Source organism: Callithrix jacchus, chromosome 6, assembly GCF_049354715.1.
Source record: "Callithrix jacchus isolate 240 chromosome 6, calJac240_pri, whole genome shotgun sequence".
NCBI lineage: Eukaryota > Metazoa > Chordata > Mammalia > Primates > Cebidae > Callithrix > Callithrix jacchus.
The window spans coordinates 39,431,559-39,447,770 of record NC_133507.1 but is presented as its reverse complement, the minus strand read 5'-3'; the positions used below and the strand labels follow the sequence as shown (position 1 = coordinate 39,447,770).

General features: G+C 35.8%; 1 protein-coding gene and 1 non-coding gene across 3 annotated transcripts in view; both read right to left on the bottom strand.

The window, feature by feature from the left end:
- Positions 1-16,212, bottom strand: part of COL5A2 (collagen type V alpha 2 chain) — a 422,925-nt gene that overhangs the window by 355,023 nt on the left and 51,690 nt on the right. The gene's annotated exons all lie outside the window — the stretch shown is intronic.
- LOC118155122 (small nucleolar RNA SNORA28) lies at positions 361-481 on the bottom strand. The gene has a single exon (XR_004745345.1). It is a non-coding gene; the product is annotated as a small nucleolar RNA SNORA28 (small nucleolar RNA).

The following is a 16,212-nucleotide window of genomic DNA, read 5'->3' as shown; positions in this document are numbered from 1 at the left end:
TTTAAGGGTTGTGTTGAGGTTTAAATCCTTATAGGGTTAAGGATTGGGGGGAGATAGAAAGATAATATGGCCCTGAAGTCACCTCTCATATACAGGTTACACCGGAGAAGTCCATCATGTGATGGCATTCTAGTCTTTCAGGTGACAGTTTTGTACCATTCTTGGAGTGTGGAAATTTTGCCAAAGAGCTCCTCATTTCCCACCTGCCAGAAGCCTCATGGAGTTACTTCTTTGATAGCATCTTATCAAGCCTCATCCTCTCAAGAGCATTGCCAGGAAATGAAGTAGAAGATTCAGATCTCTAGGATACCATGAACCTCCCAGCGTTTATCTTCTCTCACTCTCTTTTTTTTTTTTAATACTGCTTAAGTTTTTATAACAGCTTGCCTCATGAAGAGAGAACACTGGAATAGGTGATACTTTCTTGCTATAGCAAACTCAGATTATGTCAGGCAGTTCTGATCATTACAATCCATTACTTTCTAAGGTCAAAGCAATTCCACCTTCCGATATCCAGCCAAGACACTTTCCTTTGCTCTCATGTCTACTTTATTTTACTGATTACACAAGTCCTTTCCCCATTATGAGGTTTAGATTGCTAAAACAAAAGCCAGGTTTATTGTGACCACTCAACCACATCCCTTCCTTGAGACACTAAGCCCCAAACCAAATACTTACTTGCATATGAGAAGAAAAGGGAAAAATACAACATGAAGTTTAAAAATGAATTTACTATCTCAACATATCACACTGTTTTCCCCAGCTCTCCATTCTCTGTCTCTTGTCTTTCCTTTCCCTTTTCACTCTCATTGCATCCCTACGTGAAATCACCCTTTTCAGGGCACCTATCATCTTACACTCAGATTACAATAGCCTCCTGAGTCTCCACTTCATCCCTGGCTCCCATCATCCCTTACCCCTGTAAAAGCATCTACCATGCCCCTGGGTAGTCTTCTTTTGATTGTTGCAGAAAGTATAAATTCTTCTACCAGTTTGAAAAATATGCATGAAATTGTCTCAACCTAACTGAATATCTGATTCCCTGTATTCAATATCTTTTCCAAAAATATCAATACTTTATTGTTCCCCTCAGGCATATTTTACTCATTTCTGCCACAGTACTTTAGTCACAGTTTCTCTCACTTTGAAGATTCTCAACCATTTTATTCTCTAGGTAAATTTTAACCAACTTTTAGAACAAACTTTAGAGTCACCACTGCAGTCCAGTCTCTCTCTTCTCCATATTAATTTCACCACAGAGCATGCATTACCCAATTTAGTATTTAATTCTGTACTTATGGGTTTTTGAATTGCACCTTACTTATTTCACAGATTTTATCTTTGTTCCTTCCACTAATTGCAAGCACCCTGAAGGCAGGAAGCATATTCTCATATCTCCTCCATTGTACCCAACACAGAATATGCCATGTAATAAACACTTAATCAACACTCATGTTATGGGATGACCATGTGACTTGCCAGTGTGGCCCCTCCCAAACCCTGCCAACTTCCCCTACCCGGACATTCACACATAATTCCTTCTACCTGACATCTCTCCCCAAATCAGAAAGCAGTGAATAATTCTATACAGGAATACCTTGTTTTATTGTGCCTTGCTTTGTTGCACTTCACAGATAATGCATTTTTTTTTTTTTTTTTTACAAATTGAAGGTTTATGACAACCTTACATTGAGTAAACCCATTGGCACTATTTTTCCAACAGTACATGGTCACTTAGTGTCTCTGTGTCACATTTTGCTAATTCTTGCAAATTTTCAAAGTTTTCATTATTATATCTATTATGGTGATCAATGATCAGTGATCTTTGATGTTACTATTGTTACAGTTATGGAGGGCCCTGAACCACATTCATATAACACAGCAAACTTAATAATCCATAAATGTTGTGTGTGTTCTGATTGCTCCACCAACCAGCCATTCCCCTGTTTTCTTCCTCTCCTCAGGCCTCTCTACTCCCTGAAACACAATATTTAAATTAGGCCAATTAGTAACCCTATGATGGCCTCTCTAAGTGTTCAATGAAAGGAAGAGTCACACTTCCTTTCAGTTGAAAATCTCCCTCTTTAAATCAAAAGCCATGGCCAGGCATGGTGGCTCACATCTGTAATCCCAGCACTTTGGGAGGCCAAGGCGGGCAGATCAAGAGGTCAGGAAACTGAGACCATCCTGACCAACATGGTGAAACACTGTCTCTACTAAAAATACACAAAAATTAGCTGGGAGTGGTGGCGTACGTCTATAGTCCCAGCTACTTGGGAGGCTGAGGCAGGAGAATTGCTTGAACCCAGGAGGCAGAGATTGCAGTGAGCCAGGAGCACGCCACTGACCTACAGCCTGGGCCACAGTGTTAGACTTCATCTCAAAACAAAATAAATCAAAAACTAGGAATGATTAAGCTTAGTGAGGGATGCAAGTCCAAAGCCAAGATAGACCAAAAGGTAGGGCCCTTTCACCAAACCAGTTAGCCAAGTTGTGAATGCAAAGGAAAAGATCTTGAATTAAATGAACAATGCTACTCCAGTGAACAGAGAAATGACAAACAAAACAAAACAAAAAGCCTAACAGCTTTATTGCTGATACAGAGAAAGTTTTAGTGGTCTGTATAGAAAAACAAACCAGCCACAACATTATCTCAAGCCACAGCCTAATCTAAAGCAAGACCCTAAACTTCTTCAATTCTGTGAAGCCTAAGACAGGGGAGGAAGCTGAAGAAGAGAACACTGAAGCTAACAGAACTTGGTTCATGATGTTGAAGGAAAGAGGTCATCTCCTCAATATGAAAGTACAAGGTGAAGTTGCAAGTGCTGATGTAGAAGCAGCTAGTTATCCAGAAGATCTAATTAAGATAATGAATGAAGGTGGCCACACTAAGCAACACATTTCACTGTAGAAAAACAGCATTCTATCTGAGGAAGGTACCATCCAGGACTTTCATAACTGGAGGAGAAGTCAATGCCTGACTACAGAGGACAACTTCAAAAAACAGGCTGACTCTCTTATTAGGGGCTAACACAGCTTTAAGTTGAAGCCAGTGCTCATTTATCATTCCAAATATCTTAGCGTCATGCAAAATCTACTGCTTGTGCTCTATAAATGGAAAAACAAAGCCTGCATGACAGCACATCTGTTTACAACATAATTTACTGAATATTGTAAGCCCATTGTTGAGACATACTGCTCAGAAAAAAAAAAAATCACTTCAATATATTAGTGCTCATTTATAATGCTCCTAGTCATCTAAGAACTCTAAAGGAGATGTAAAAAGAGATTACTGTTGTTTCCACGTCTGCAGCCCCTGGATCAAGGAACAACATTTCATAAGGCTATAGCCACCATATTTATGATACTTCCATGCTGTTTGGGTTGCTATAGCTTTGTAGGATATTTTGAAATCAAGTACTGTGATGGCTCCAGCTTTGTTCTTTTTGCACATAATTGCTTTGGCTATTTGGAGTTTTCTGTGGTTCCATACAAATTTTAGGACTTTTTTTCTACTTCTGTGAAGAACATCATAGGTATTTTGACAAGTATTACAATGAATATATAGTTTGTTTGGATAGCATGAACATTTTAACAATATTAATTCTTCCAAGCCATGAGAAAGTGATACTTTCCATTTTACAGTGTGTGTATTTTCTTCAATTTCTTTCATCAGTATTTTGTATTTTTTGTTTAAAGAGCTTTCATGTCTTTGATTAAATTTATTCCTAAGTAATTTCTGTAGCTATCATATATGGGATTGCTTTCTTGATTTCTTTTTCAGATTGTTTGCTATTGATGTATAGAAGCACTGGAAATATGTTTAGTATTTGTTTTATAACCTGTAATTGTATTAAATTTATCCATTCTTTTGGTGGAATCTTTAGGATTTCCTATATATAAGATCATGTAGTTGGCAAACAGGGACTATTTAACTTCTCCTTTCCAAATTTGATTACCTGCTTTTTTCTCTTTTTACTAATTGCTCTTGCTAGAAATTCTAGTACTATGATGAGTAGAAGTGACAGGAGTGGGCATCCTTGACTGTTTCTGATCTTGGAGAAAAAGCTTTCAACTTTTCCCCATTGAATATAATATTAGCTGTGGATTTGTCATACATATATGGTCTTTATATCATTAAGGTACACTTCTTCTATATGTATTTTGCTCAGAGTTTTTATCATAAACAGATGTTGAATTCTGCCAAATGCCTTTTCTGCATCTATTTAGATGAGGGTTTGATTTTTGTCCTTCATTCTGTTAACATGGTGTATCACATTTATTGATATGCACAGTTGAACCATTCTGGCATCCGAAGGATAAATCTCATTTAATCATAGTGAATAATCCTTTTAAATGCTGTTGAATTCAGTATGCTAGTGTTTTGTTGATTTTTGCATTTCTGCTTCTCAGGGATATTGGCCAGTAGCTTTCTTTTTCCGTTGTATCCTTGTCTGGTTTTGATATTAGGGCAATGTTAGCTTCATAGAATGAAAATAGCAGTATTCCCTCCTCTTCAATTTTTTGGAATAGTTTGAGTATAATTGCTGTTAGTTCCTCTTTAAATCTTTGATAGATTCAGGAGTGAAGCCATCATGGGCTTTTCTTTGATGGGAGACTTTTTATTACTGTTTTAATCATGTTATGCATTATTAGTCTAAACAGGTTTTCTATTTTTTCATGGTTCAATGTTGGTAGGTTCTATATGTCCAGGAATTTATTTCTTAGGTAGGTCTTACTATTTGTTAGCATATAGTTATCACAATCGTCTCTAGTAATCCTTTGTATTTTGTGTTATCAGTTGTGATATCCTTTTTTCATCTCAAATTTTATTTATGTGGGTTTTCTCTTTTTTCTTCCTTTAGCTAAAGATTTTTCAATTTTGTTTATCTTTTCAAACACCAATTTTTGTTTCATTTACCTTTTTACTTTTAAGTCTCAGTTTCATTTATTTTTGCTCTAATCTGTATTATTTCTTTCCTTCTACTACTTTAGTGTTTGGTTTGTTCTTACTTTTCCACTTCCTTGAGGTACATCATTAGGTTGTTTATTCAGTCTTTCTACTTTTTGAGATAGGTGTTTATTGCTAAGAACTCCCCTCTTAAGGATATTTGTCAGTAATATTCACTATCATATGCTCAGCAGCAAATTTATGGTAAATAGGATATATTTTTTAAATTTTGTTTAGTTAAAATTTTAATTAGGATTTTGTCTATCTTAACAACATTATATTTCAACTAATAAATAACAGTTTCAAGTAAAAACAAAAATAAAACGCCCCTCCTAGAACCTGCTTTTGCTGTATCCCATAGCTTTTGGTGTGTTGTGTTTCCATTTTCATTTTTCTCTAGGAAATTTTTAATTACTTTTTTTATTCTTTCACTGACCTATTCATTATCAGAAGTATGTTATTTAATTTTCATGAACATTAATATATAGTTTTTATTAAAATATAGTTTAATTAAAATATACTTTCCAACATGATTTCTGTTATTGATGTCCAGTTTACTCCATTGTAGTCAGAAAAAATACCAGATGTTATTTTATTGTTTTTTATTTTATTTTAACTTCTGGGGTATATGTGCATGATGTGGAGGATTGTTACATAGGTAAACATGTGCCATGGTTGTTTGCTGCACCTATCAACCCATCACCTAGGTTTTAAGAACCACATGCATTAGCTATTTATCCCGATGCTCTCCCTTCCCCTGTCCCTCCAACAGGCCCCAGTGTGTTTTGTTCCCTCCTTGTATCCATGTGTTCTCATTCTTCAGCTAACACTTACAAGTGAGAACATGTGGTGTTTAGTTTTCTGTTCCTGTGTTAGTCTGCTGAGGATAATGGCTTTCAGCTCCATCCATATCCCTGTAAAGGGCATGATCCCATTCTTTTTTATGGCTGTTCTTCTTTTTTAAAAAATTTGTTATGACTTGTTTTGTGACATACCATATGTTCTATCCTAAAGAATGTTCTATGTGCTTTTGAGAAATATGTGTACTCTGTAGCTGTCAGATGGAATGTTTTGTAAATGTCTGCCGTTAGGTCCAGTTGGTCAAGAGCACAGTTTAACTCTGACTTTTTTGTTGTTGTTGATTTTCTGTCTGGACAATCTGTCCATTGCAGAAATAGGATGTCAACATCTCCTACTATTACTGTATTGCAGTCAGTCTCTCCTTTAGGTCTATAACTATTTGTTCTATATACTTGCGTGCTCCAGTGTTGGGTGCACATATATTTACGATTGTTATATCCTATTACTGTGCTGACCCCTCCATTATTATATAATGACCTTCTTTGTCTTTTTGATCATTTACAAGCCTGTTTTATCTGATGTAAGTATGGCTCCTGCTGCTCTGTTTTGGTTTCCATTTGCATTAAATATCTTTTTCCAGTCCTTCACTTTCCATGTGTGTGTGCCTTTAAAGGTGAAGTGATCTTGTAGACAGCATGCAGTTGGGTCTTGTTTTTTTTTTTTAATCTGTTTAGTTACTCTTATGTCTTTTAATTAGATAATTTAATCAGTTTACATTCAAGTTTATTATTGATAGGTAATGGTTTACTACTGCCATTTTATTGTATTTTTTATGGTTGTTTTATAGATTCTTTCTCTTTTCCTCTTTTGCCATCTTTCTTTGTGGTTAAGTGGTTTTCTAAAATACTTTTTGATTCCACACTATTTATTTTGGTGTAACCATTATAGGTTTTTGCTTTGTGGTTACCATGAGGCTTACAAAAAGCATACTATAGTTATAACAGATTATTTAAAACTGTTAACAACTTACCTCTGATAACAAAGAAAAGTAATGAAAAAAACTCTGCACTTTAATACCATTCTCCCCCACATTTTGACTTGCTGATGTTTCAATTTATATATGTTGCCTATCACTCAGTCAATTGTTATAGTTACTGATTTTAATAATTTTGCCTTTTATTTTTCATATTTAAGATATAAGTAGTTTAGTTACCCCAACTGAAGTATTAAGAGTATTATAAATTTGTCTGTTTTCTTTCTTTTGTTGGGTATTCATTTTCTTTCACAGCCTAGTATGCATAGAATATATGAAAATTACAAGACAACAATTTTAAGACTATTAAAAAATTACCATCTTGAAACTTTTGACAGAGCTATCAATCACCTCTACTTACAAAGCTTGAAAAACAAAAAATTTACCTGTACAATTTTTAGACAATCATATAATAAACATGGTTGTTTATTATATGATTCTTTATGGTTGTTTTATATAAAACAACCATTAAAAGTATAATAAAATGGCAGTAGTAAACCTTTACCTACAGCTTTATAAGGCCACCAGGCTATTAAAGGAAAATGCAGATTATTATAGAAGCTTCAAAGCAATGAAAAGTATTCAACTTACACCTTAAACAGATACATTATTTACCCTTTACCCACAATTTATCTTCGATTTTACCAGCAGCATTCTGTCAGCTCAATGCACTAAAACTACATTGCTAAGAAAATATCAGTCATGTTTTCTTCTTACATTCTATGAGTTATGAACCAAGAGCACAGCTGAATAATTAACTACTTGTCTTAGTCTAAAATGTTCCAGCTGAATCCTCACTGCCAGATTTTTTTTCATTTCTTATTTATAATTTTCCTGGCAAACATATTGTTAACTTTACATCTCTGTAGCTAACTGCCAAATGTGACAATAAGTTATTCAACTTATCAGCTTTCCTATTCTTCTAAGCAAGCCTAGTTTCTGCTTAAAGAGGAAATATTCACTAGAAGGTGCTAAATAATAGTTAGAAAATATGAGAAATACTCCATAATTACAAATAAGAATCCAAATTCACATCCAGATCAACAATTGAATGTTACAAAGCTGGCTGAGGTATATTTTCACTTCAAACATTTTTTAGAATACTTTCATTTTCATTGATAAGAATTTTTAGATCCCATTTTAAAGTATCAATTTTTAAGTCATTAAAAAGAAAGCAATTAAGTTCTTATAATATGTATAATTTTTGAAAAAATAGATCTTCCTCAAGAAAATAGTCTTTGAAACAGATGGAAGAAAGTCATTTCATCTCCTTTAGCATTGATTTCTAAATGATACCCTGACAATTGTGCAGAAGCCTCAGCTGAGGCAGATATGCTGCCCTCCTCAGATCTGCTTTCCAGCTCCATTCCTTAACACTAGACCAATGTCTAGGGTCAAGGGTTCCATTGCCTGAGTCAGTAATTAGCATCTCTGCCAGTGGGAGGAGGGATATGTTACCAAAGAAGCTACAAGACCTGGCTAATATGAACAAATAGAAACAGGAGAGTGTTTCTAGAAATGGCTCTTAAAGTTTCTGAACCAAGAGAGAACCCAAACTTTAAAGCTGGATTAGGGAGAGTATGTTAATATGGGCACACTTTCTCTAGCTCAGGATTTAGTGCCCTGGCAAAGGTCTCAGGATCAAGTTCTGATATGCTGCTGTAATGGCTTTTGGAAGCTTGGAAAAACAGATGGCCTTCTATCAAATAAACTGGAGATGCTCGAACTACCTTGCCAGAGTACTAAGAAACAAAAAGCAAATTTCCAGAGAAATGAACATGCTAGAATGAGTCTATTACATAAGACTTGAGAAACCACCAGCTGACTTTCCTTGGGAAGGGCTGGAGAACATTTCATTAACTGCATGATAAGGAATATACTAGAGAGAGAGATGGATGCCACTATTAATAAGAAGCTTTGTAGTGGCTGTCCTCTACAGACTGAGGCTGATGGCAGGAAATGCTATTCTAGTGGCTCCCTAGTGTCAATAGGAATGAAAGGATTCCAGAGTAGTAGACGGACAGCATAAGAGGTAAGGTGTGTGCAATAATTATAATTGGCAGTAAGGTTGAAATAGCATCCAGGACATCCTGACCCAAAGAGAATTGTGCATGCACACACACACACACACACACACACACACACACACACAGCGAGAGAGAGAGAGAGAGAGGTAAAAGTGACCAAAACTGGATTAGAAGAATAATGTCAGCTGACCAAATGGAACCAATGGAAAACTGCAATATCTCACCTACATTCCATATCTGAGCCAATTCTTAAACAAGAAGCCATCAATTAAAAGAGAGGTCAGATCTTCACAAGGAAGAACTCTAGAATACTAGTTAGAGGGAGTAGTAATTCCTTCAGTCCTTCTACAGTAATTCCAAGTCCTCCACAGTGATCTCATGTCATTTATCAAATATCTTTACATTGAGAAAAGAACCAGAATTTTTTTTTAGACTGACTCTCACTGTCTTACAGCCTGGAGTGCAATGGTACAATCTTGGCTCACTGTACCATCTGCCTCCTGGGTTCAAGTGAGTCTGCAGCCTCAGCCTCCTGAGTAGCTGGAACTACAGGTGACTGCCACCATGTCCAGCTAATTTTAGTAGTTTTAGTAAAGGCAGGGTTTCACCATATTGTCCAGGCTGGTCTCGAACTCCTGACCTCAGGTGATCCACCTGTCTCGGCCTCCCAAAGTGCTAGATTAAAAGTGTGAGCCACCATGCCCAACTGAGAACCAGGATTTTTCAAGGGCTGTTGAATTCAATATCTAAACTGACTGTGGTAACAGGATTCACAAATGAAACCGTATGCTCACTGTGAGAGTGGGCATATTGAAGGTTGGATAATAAATGTAGTACTGGCCCTAGTCTACCTCATACTGAATTCAATGAATCCAAACCCACCAATTGATCTTTTCCTTGTTTCCTTATGTGTAATTAGGATGAACATACTTAACAAATGGCAAAACTCTTACAATGTTTCCTTGACCTGTGGAATAATAGCTATTGCAGAAGCAAAAGTAAAGTATTTAAAACCTGAGACTTCCCACTCTAGAAGTCTAGTGATTTAGAACATGTCATTTAAAGTTCAAAACTCCCCAGGAGTCACTCCATATTATCTTGTCTGCATTGTTTAGGATATATGGACTGATGGTTTGCATCTGGTTTAACCTGTTACACAGCCTGGCTGTAGCAAAGTGACCAGTGAAGGTATAAAAGGCCCTTCAGTAAACTTGCATTTGAACTATGCTAGACTTAGATACCCCACACATATCTGAAAAGTACATAACCCAAAGATGAAATGCCTCACGTGTAACTGAGAAAAGACCCTGAAAGATCTGCATTGGGAGTTTTCAGACTTCCTATAATTGCCTGCACTTTCCTTCTCTTTGTATGCCATATTATTTGCAATTATTAAAGCCTTACATGAGTGTACCCTGTAGAGTCTTGAGAGTTCTTTTATTTTGAGACCTTGTAGAGCACCATCATAGGGCCCTTAAAAGGATTAATTGAGCTAAGATATATAGAGCACTTAGCACACTGCCTTACCTGTAATAAGTGTTCCCTAAATGACAGCCATGGTTATTCATATTTTCCTTCTCTCCAATAGGGTCCGACACCCACTCCATTAATGACAACATTAATTGAGGTGGAATAATTTGCTTCCATGGACTATTACTATCCATAGCAGTGGTTCTCAACAAAGAGTTATTTTGTCCCTCCAGGGACAACTGACAATGTCTGATGACATTTTTGGTTGTCACAACTGGGAGAAAGGTACCATTGACATCTGGTAATTATACACCAAGAAAGCTGCTAAACACCACCCCAGGACAGCCTCTCACAACAAAGAATTATTTAGCCAAAAAAATCAATAGTGCCAAGGTGGAGAACACTGGCCTGTGATTCTCATTGTTTATCTTAATCACCATCACATTTCTCAATCACCAGGCACACATCCCTGCAGGTGTATGCATGTGCATGTGCATGTGTGTGTGCTTGTGTTCAATAAAAGTCAAACCTATAAGATGGCCTGGAAATTTCTCCTGCCTAGCCAAAGAGCTGCCTCTCTTTATGGCAAGTTAACTGAGGAGCGGCCTCTGCTGTTGTTGTTGCTGCCTACCACAAGTGTTAGCTACAGGCAGGGAATCAAAGAATGAGAACTTTGTGCTACCATATTAGCCCTTCTGGAGGTTTAGGCGCCTTCCCAATTATATTTCTTGTCAGATCAGACAAGAAATATTTTTCCTCTCTCTGGTCCTTTTTTCATTCCTGGAATGAGATTGTGCATCCTCCACCAGAAACTCTCCTAAGGGTTGTAAGTTTTGGCAAATGATCCCACTTTATTTCTATCCAATGCCTGCAAAGTGAATCTAGTGCATAGAAAAACTACTGGAAGAACCTCATACTCAGAAATTCTCCCTCACTCCTGCTCCTCACAGAAACAAAGTAAAACTATATTCCAGTGACACTCTGGAGGTCATTTTTGCTTTTTCTCAGAGTATGTTCATAACACCTTACACAACTCAATGCCTAGGAGTATATCTGATATTTTCTTTTTAGGGTGACCAACTGCCACAATTGGCCTAGGACTTTTCCAGGTTTAGCATTGATAATCCCATGTTCTCAGAAACCCCTCTGTCCCAGACAAACTAGGATAGTCAGTTGCTCAACTCTTACTCAAGTGCTTATTAATTAGCATGTAAAACAGCTACATTGTAATAAATGTGATAAAGCAAAATTCCATATATTGACTTCCATGTTTTATTAAATGTAATTACTACATTGGGGCGGTACTCCAGGACATTCTTTCTCCCAGATCGACTTCACTACTATTGCCTTTATATGGCCAGTGCTGTCACACCACAACCCTGAGGTAACTCATACCAAGAAGCCACTTTCCACACTATTACACAGTAGACTGAACAGAATCAGGAGCTTTACCCAAACAGCTTCTTTCCCAGAGCTTAGATCCAAAACAAGCATCTTATTCAATAGAATAACAAAAACACTATCTACTGTCACAACTACTAGTAATCCAACCCATCACTCTAATTTATATTTCCAGTATCTAGTCCTTCAGATGTGTGTAATTCATCTTCATGCGACAGGAAAAAGAATTCATGTTGCCCACCATGGGCCTTCAAATTACTGAAAATAAGCAGCCACCTGTTTTTACAACAGTCTACTTGGATAGGTCCCATTTTTAAGCAATCTAGATTTTAATGAATTTTAGCTTTTAAGTCAAACAACTTCATTTATAACACAGAAATTTATCTTCCAATTCTTCTGCCTTCAGATGCCTTACAATAGCCCCACCCTCATCCCCATTTTAATTATATAAACATGCAACAAATAATTGTGTTTCTTTTCTCATTTCTCAGCAATCCTGTGAATTAGGTAGCTCAGTTATTGTCATTTTCATTTTCGTAGATGAGCAAACTTATCTGACATCAAAAGAGAAAAAGATACGTTCCGTTTGAGAATATATAACTGTGTTATTGTTATTTGCAGTCTAGAAACATATCTTAAATTCATAGTGTTTCATTCAATCCCTCTGAGTTATTTCAGGTATCTTGTTTGCTATGATAACATCCTTAATAAAAACCATCACTGTCACCGGCCATTATACAACTTCAAGTGCTGATACACTTCATACTGTACAACATACATCAGACAGTATATGTTAAGAAAAATCACTGGTTTTCCAAGGGGGAAAAACAAAACACTAGAACTCATCATAAATAAAGATCGATTCACATTTAAATGAATACCAAAATTATTTAGAAGTTGAATTCCTATTAATATACTTTTCCTCATGTTTTCCTCATTTTACCTAGTGTTAGGTAATACACTTTACCTAACACTAAAGTCAATGTCTCTAATGTAAGAGAATTTTTTAAAGTCCACTATATTACATCACCAGTAATAAATTAAAGTTAACTGTGGTATTAACATAACTTCATACAAAATAGCAGTCTTTGTACAACATAAATGGTAAAAGGAACTGGATGAGTTTCTACCAAAGGGAAGTCCTTAATTCTTTTGCCACAGCCAAGACTTTCTCCTTTCCTATTACATGATTTGGATTTCTATAACCTACCCATTTTGTAGGTGCACAGCAAATCAGTTGGACCATGTATTATAATTAACTTGGCCTATTCAGGTGATCATAGAGAAAAAAGGAAAAGCCTGTTTCTTGAGAAGTTCCATCCTTCTAAATTTACTTTCTCACTAATGAAGAGAGGTCACCTATCCACTATAATACGGTAAACAGAGTGATTTCTTGTGCCATGAGAATGTGTCCCTGCATTGGCTGCTTACAAGCAAATAATAACACTAAGTATTTATTTTGTCTAGACAACACACTAAATTTAAAACATGGCTTCAAATAAAATAAAATATGAAATATATAAGCATGTATAACTAACTGAAAGAAGAAAGTTACTGTGGCTTACCAAAGATTTAAGTTAGAGCATGTATCACTAATGCTTAAAAATAATATTATAAATGTATGTTTTGAACTGGTCTTACCTAATGTTGAAGACTGTCAAGTTTTTTTAATTAATATTGGTACCCTCCAACAGTCTTAAAGTATATTTTGTCTGACATTAATACGGCTATGCCAACTTTCTTTTAGGTTGCATTTCATTATTACTTTTTTACCTTTTTATGCTTAAATTTTCTGTATTCCTATGCCTTAGATATCTATTTTGCATGTAGAGTATAGTTAACTTCATTTTTGTTTTATTTTTGAATCTGGTAATCTCTATCTTTTAACTGGAGGAATTTGATACATTTGTTTATATTGAGATTATTCAAACTTCTGAAAGCTTTTGGAATATCTATATATGCTTATTTTTATGTTAATTGTTAAATTTTGTGTGTGTTACCTATGAATTTTGATTACTATAGTAGAAGGACATTTGTGCTGATAAAATTAAGAGCCAGTATTCTATGATAATATGACTAAATAAACTCTTGGGTCATTTCTAAGAAAAACACTTTGCCTATGTTTTCCAACAATGGTTGGTTGGTTTGTGTCAGTTTTCTAACTGCATGATGAGGTCTAGCATGTCACACAATTGAACTTCAATATGCACACAATTCTTCCTCATGCATTGATTAAAGACCATAAACCTCATATATCAAGATATTTCATCAGCTTTATCCATAAATCTATTGGGCAGGTAATAATAATAAAAATTAATACATATAGCACATACTGTATGCCAGGCATTGTTCTATGTGCTTTATATTTTTTGACTCATTAATACTCCCAGCAAGTCTGTTATGCTGCCATAATGGACACCAGATGACTCCCTATTACCTTTAATTTTCTCCATCATCTCATCTCTACTTCTAATTGTACTTTTACCTCTCTCCATTGTCTTTTTTCTGGCTTTAGGAATGGATGGTGTGATAAAGTTGAAAGAGCAATGAGGTATGAAGTCAAAGAAATGCATTTCGAATCCCATTTCTAGTACCACTTGATGGCTTGGCAACCTTGAACAAGTTCCCATTCTCTTCATTTGCACAACAAAAGTAAAAACATCTATTTCATAGAGTCAATAAAATAAGATAATGTGTAAAAAGAGGTGTTCAATGTGTATTCTTTCTCTCCTCATCATCACATTAATAGTGTAAAGTCAATATAATTACATAAACTTGTTCTAACAACATAAACTTGTGATGTATAATTTCAACAAGTCATTTTCAGAGGTATCGTCTCTGGCTGTCCCCTTATCTAAAATAAAACCCACAAAACACACACACAATCACAATCAACAATAAAGCACACACACAACACAACACATGTGACACAGAAAATGTATATACCACATACACACAATCATACTCAACACTCATACAACATGTACATACAACACATACAACATACATATATAATAAATAAGCTTCTTATATAAACATACATACTCACATAATTTCATATGCCCAAAACATATTTTGTTTCTTTTATAGCATTTATTCAGTACCTGAAATTATATAAATTGATCAGCTTACTTATTAAATACGACTGCTCACTAGAATGGAAACATTAATGGAAAGGGAAAGTGATACAGCTAGCTAGTATGTGTTAGAAAAGGCTAAGTGTGACAGGATGTGATACGGTTTGGAAGTTTGTCTCCCCAAATCTCATGTTGAAATGTAAACCTCAACATTAGAGGTGGGGCCTGGTGGGCCTGGTGGTACGTGTTTGGATTATGGGTGCAGATTCCTCTAAAGCCTGTAGAACTGTCAGCCAAATAAAATTCTTTTCTTTATAAATCATTCCCTCTCAGGTATCCTTTTGTAGCAATGCAAAAACTGACTAATATGGAAAATTTTTACTGAGAAGTGGGGCATTGCTCTAAAGATGATAATGTGGAACTGGCTTTAGAACTGGGTAATAGGCAGAGGTTGGAAGAGTTTTGAGGTCTCAGAAGAAGACAGATAGGAAAAGGTTTGGAACCTCTTAGACATGTGGTAAGTGGTTCTGACCAAGTGTTGACAGGAATATAGACAGTGAAGGCCAGGCCAATAAGCTCTCAGATGGAAGTAAGAAATTTATTGGGAAGTGGAGTCAAGGTCACCCATATTATGCCCTAGTAAACAGCTTGACTACATTGTGTTTATGTTCTAGGAATCTGTGGAAGTGATGACTTAGGGTATCTGGTAGAAGTAATTTCTAAGCAACAAATCATTCAATGTGTGGCCTAGCTGCTTTTAATAGCCTAATATCAGATACAGGAGCAAAGAAATGACTTATAGTTAGAACTTATATTTAAAAGGGAAGCAGATTGTAAAAGGCTGAAAAATTTGTAGGCTGGCAAGAAAAGCAAAAATCATTTTTAGGATTGGGTTATAAGTATGTTACGAAGCAATCACTTGCTAAAGAGATTAACATGGCTAAAATGGAGCCAAAGCTAATCACCAAGATAATGAGGAAAAGGCCTTGAAGCTATTTCAGAGCTCTTAGAGACAACTCTTGCCATCACAGGCCCAGAGACCTGGAAGTAAAGAATGTTTTTGGGGGCCAGGCACAAGACCCTATTGCTCTGCACAGCCTGAAGACACTGCTCCCCATATCCTGTTTGCACCAGCTCCAGCTGCAGCTCAAAGGGCCCCAGATACAGCTCAAGCCACTACTCAAGAAGGTGCAAGCTTGTAAAATAGAAAATCCTAATCCTTCTCCACAGAAACGTTATCAGAATTAAATTATGGTAGAAAACATGGGAAAACACCGAGAACAAAGACAAGTACTCAATACATATTTATAGAGACTTACTTACATTTAGAATTCTCTAAAATGAGTAGTACCAGATGACCATTATAGTACAAATTTTAGCCACTCAAAGTACTTGCTTTCAATTCAGTAAAACATTTAGAATTAGTTTCATAATTAAATAAAATCTATATTA